Genomic DNA, 5,119 nt, shown 5'->3' with positions numbered 1-5,119 from the left:
AACGGAATGGCACTCCCATGCATTGGTTTAACGGTTTGGACATAACAGCGAGCTGACGTGGCATAACGGACTCCGTCACTTGTATTGCAATCTTGCTACTTTGCTTTGCTAGTTGTGACTTGTGAGCTGGACTAAGTCGCTATCCTGTCCTACCAGCTCGGCCCGGGTCTGGATGTCACGGAGGCCGGTCCGGGTTGTGTAGCCCGAAATTACTTCTGAGTTCTGTCAATATAGGTTAAGGAGTTATTTTGTGGAGTACTGTCGGGGTAATGTGTAATTTCATAATAATGGCCACATGCACCTTAACCGTTATCATAACAAGACTCACCACGTCCGACGTCCGAGGATCGAAGTCCGTACTTATCAGAAGCAAGATTACCAGCATATCCTCCTGAGAAGAACCAATTCACGACAAGTGTCAATTTAAGGATTTAAACTTGAGTGCTCATCATTCCAGTCTCCGGACAATGGGACCCACGTTCACCTCTCATTCTTTCCAAATTCTAATCAGAAGATCATCACACAAGGCAGGTCCCACGTGTTGCCGGGGCTGGACTCCCTACCAGATATATGATGTATCCGACCCGAAGCCTAACATCGGGTCAAGAATATGAATACCTGTATCCGGAGCATGCAATTTTTTAAATATCGGATAGACTTTGGATGATCCCACCAATCCAAGAGTAAATAACATGTAGGGTCCCACTCCGACCCTCTTAGAGAGAGAGAGAGAGAGAGAGAGAGAGAATGTAGAATGTATGATGGCTGTGGTTGCGGTTAGAGGGGAGGGTGTTGTGTGGTTACATGGTTGCGTGACTTGGAAGGCCCAAGGGGGGAGTGTGGAGGGTGGTGGTGGTCGTTTGGTGGTTTCGTTTTCTTAGGAAGACTGAAGAGGTGGATTAGGACATACTTAGAATTTAGAAGTGATTAAAAGAGGGGTGTGATGTTTGGATGGTTGCTTGTTTGTTACAACTATAACTAATTCTCTCTCTATGGCTACATCTCCCCATCAAAGTCTTTATATCAAATGTTTGGTAGGGAGGCATTCACAACCTTTTCAATACTCAATACTTGTCTCTTTTTCTTCATGGTTGTTAAGCTCACCTTAAAATTTCTTTTTTTTTTTCTCTCTCTCTCTTCTCTTTTTTTCTTCCTCTAAATCCCCCTAGTTCATCATTGTAATTAACCCGAGTAGATAGAATTATAAAGTGGCAATTTAAGCTACTATATACTTAAAAGGTATCATACTTACTAACCAATCAACTGTAAAGTAAGTAGAGATGGCAATCTACCCGATTCGAGGTGTCTCAAACCAAGATTGCAGCCAAATAATCTTACTAACTGGTAAAGTTGAGGTAGAAGGACAATGCCATGCAGGAAGATTTAAAACAAGAAAGTGATCAGAGGCCTGAGGAGTTATTCCCCGGGTAGGCACTTCGACGCTCAAGTCAGTAATGAGAGATGGATGGTCAGACCGAGTAGTTGAGAGAAACATGTTGTTCTGAGCATAGGCGGAATAACAGTATGGAGGCTGGAGAGTCAAAAGTCCTTTACCTTGAAAGGGGATTACCTATTTATAACCAAAGATCTGTGTCCTATTCGGATGAGGATTCTAGAGTTGTCGAGATAAGGTTGTTCGTAACGGTCTTCGGGATAAGTCCTAATCCCCGTCGGAGCTGTTCTCCTTATCGGTATAGGGCTCCTCTTCTTGGTCGCGCTTATCCATCCTATGTAGTGCCGATGTGGTCGAAGAGATAAGATGGCCGTAGAGGTGCCACGTGGCACCCAGGGCCAGCTCAACCATAACCTGAACACCACCCTCCCAATTCCAAAGTCGAGGAGTGTAGTGCTCGGCCGCGATGTGGCATGGAAGAGCTCTGTGGTTTTCAGCTGAGGAACTCTTTGGTGAAGCTTGTCTTTTCGGCTTGAGAGACCCGAGGTGTAGTTGGTTTTAGGGTGAACCGACCAGTTCAACATCCGTACCGTTTCCGAGACGGGTTAGTTGGGACGTCATTTCATTTTCCCTGAGGCTACTTGCATGTGAAGGGTGGTGGCACCGCTTCATCTTCCCAAGTTGTTAGAGAGTGACATCTGATCACCATCGTTGATTTGCCTTGAACTGGCCCCGGGTGCCACATGACACCTCTGCGGCCATCTTATCTCTTTGAACATGTTGGCACCATGTAGGATGGATAAGATTTGACATGGACAATACTTCCTATAGGTGCACCATAGAAAATTCTTGGCTTTGCCATTGACTGGGGGGATCCTTGTTCCCTATAGGGATGGGGATGTGGCTGAGATTTCTAGCCCCGTTAGGATAAGGGGTGAGATACATGCGTTCGGGGTCAAAAACAAGATATGCAAAAACCAATTCCGCCCCCTCCCCGTTGCAGTTTGGAAGAAGTATAAATACAAATATGTACTGTACAAATATATACAAAATACAAGGTTTTGAACTCTACATATTTACATTTGTACTCCTTCCAAACTGAGCCACAAGGACGTCAACAGATTGTATTTGCCGGTTCAGTATGGGTTCGGCTCAAAATGAATATGATTTGAATCAACCTCAACCTCAACCTGACCTAGATAAATAAAGAGAGGATGTTAAAACTGTACTCTCAAACCAAGCTTATATTTACAAATATTTCAATGCTACAATGTCAATGGGTCAGAGTTTAGAATGGGTTCGCGTCAACTCCAACCCAACCCAAGGCCAAAACCCAATTAAGGCTGATCCAACCCTACACGATAGGGTTGGATTAAGACATTAAGGTTGTGTTTGGTTGTAGTGCAATTTTATTTGCAATAGTGCAAATGTATGGGAGTATAAATGTAAAAATGCAAATTCTTGTTTAATTTTGTTTTGAATTTTACTTTATTCTATTTATTCTGTTTTATGTATTAATTTACTTCATTTGTGCTGCAATCAAAATACACTAAAATTTAAAACAAAAATATGTTAGAATTTACACTTAAATCATTTGCATTGGCATGGTTTTGCATAAGTGCAAATTTATTTGCATTGCAACCAAACACAGCCTAAGTGCACGTTAACCATATAACTCATCCACGGACATCTTTAACCAACTAGTATTCATTCAAATAGACGAGAGTTTCTGATTGGTTAAAGTTATTCAGGTATTATATAACACCCTTTTTGCTATCATAGAATGCCTTCTGTTTAATATGTTCTTTAAGAAATTTAAAATGAAAATTTCATGTATTTTATATATAAATATGTCATTCGTATATAAGATATTAAAATATGTATTTATAAAAATAATCAATACATTTTTAAAATTTACAAAATATCTATAAATTTAAAAGTTTCCAAAATTTTGATCTCATATTTTGGTCCCGTATTTTTGAAAATCCAAAGCATGTGTATTATTCTTTTATGTTTTTTTATTTAAATACACAAATCAGGATGTTTTGTTAGAAATATATATATATATTATCGATGCACAAACAATACATGTCTTATATGCAAAATTCAACCTTAAAAAGGATAAAGAATCTCCGTCAAAGTTTGGAGTCCGATATAACCTTCAGAGGGAATTCTATTTCTTGTTAAGTTTCTGTCTTAATCTGAAACCAACCATCCTTATCTTAATAAGATCACATGATATCAATGTTTACAAATGGTGGTTGTGCAAATATTTTAATCTTTAAATCTAAATCATTAAGTTAAAACATTTAAATAAGCACAGTAAAAATATTTTCAGCATCTAAATCTCTTCATCTTTTTATGTTTTATCTACTTATGCTGTGATTTTCTCTATCATAGCTTGGCTGGTTTGAAACGACAGATAAGGCATTGTTCACTCAGTTATGTCTCACTCGACCCTCTGAAATCTATGAATATTATTAACAGATATGTCCCACAGCCTCCAGTTCAATCGATGATCATCAGTCTCAGTCGGAGGCATCACCCATGACAACATGAAGTTCTTTGAGGGGATGTAGTAAAGTGTGTGTATGCGTTTCTCTTCCATGACCCCTTCTCAAACTGAGCCAACTTGTAGTCTCTACTCTAGTCTTCGCTGGGAACTGGGAAGGCTTCATATTAGATCGGGTTCCCTTGTACTGAAAATGGGCTTCTCTGAGGCCTTTGCAGTAAAGTGCAACCCAAGTGTAACACTACTAAACTTCACACTAAGCATATTGGATTGGGTTGGGTTGTGTTTCCAAATGGGCAGTCGGAATTGACTGTACAATGCATCATTTGGCCACAAGAGGATGTAGTATGTACTATGTAGGGTAGGGATGGATGTCATTGGTTGGATTAGGTACTTAGGTATGGGTTTGCCTCAACCTGAACCCGACCTGACTCAGCTAGATAAGGAGGGAGGTACCAATCCAATATATAATACACCTATACTCAACCTACCATATTTCAATGCTGCAATGCCAGTGGGTTTGGTTCAGCACGGACCTACCACAACCCGAACCCTGATTATAACAGACCCGACCCTAATCCAATAGGGTCAGGTTAGTGCAGATTAACCACTTAATCTGACCCACTGACATTCCTAGTAGTATGCATAACACAACTTAGGAGTCATGGAGAAAGGCCTTTTCATGCCCTGTCATTCAGATAAACAAATGCCAGAGTGCAGATTTAAGCTTGAGAAAAGCCAATTTGTGTTAAAAAATGCAGGAGGTTAGGTGTTATCCACTCAACCCCTCCCAAATTCCAGATTGCCTTGCCGGGACAAACATTAGGTAATGACCTTCCTTTATTCAGGCTGAACAAGTTCTGCCAAAGATGTAGACAACTCTCTAATGGTATGTTGATCAGATGATTATGATGATCACATTATGTGATTTCTAGTCAGAGAGGTAATATATAACCTATTAGTATGATATAGTTTCATTAATGATGGCAAATATGAGAATCAAATATTTCCATTTTCCAGTATATATTGAAACGACTCCATTTGCAATGTTATCTTCAGCATATACCAACCATTTGGCCACTTTGATGGACAGTTTCACAGTTTCTGGTATTGACAACATCAAAGCATAAGATCTTCTTAAATATCAATGCCATCAAAACTAAACTTGTTTTCAAAAACTGTTGTTTTAATTGCCTAAAACAACATAAGACAAA

The sequence above is a fragment of the Nelumbo lutea genome, chromosome 3 (assembly GCF_056320005.1).
Source record: "Nelumbo lutea isolate HS-2025 chromosome 3, American lotus-T2T, whole genome shotgun sequence".
NCBI lineage: Eukaryota > Viridiplantae > Streptophyta > Magnoliopsida > Proteales > Nelumbonaceae > Nelumbo > Nelumbo lutea.
This window is presented reverse-complemented; position numbering follows the sequence as displayed.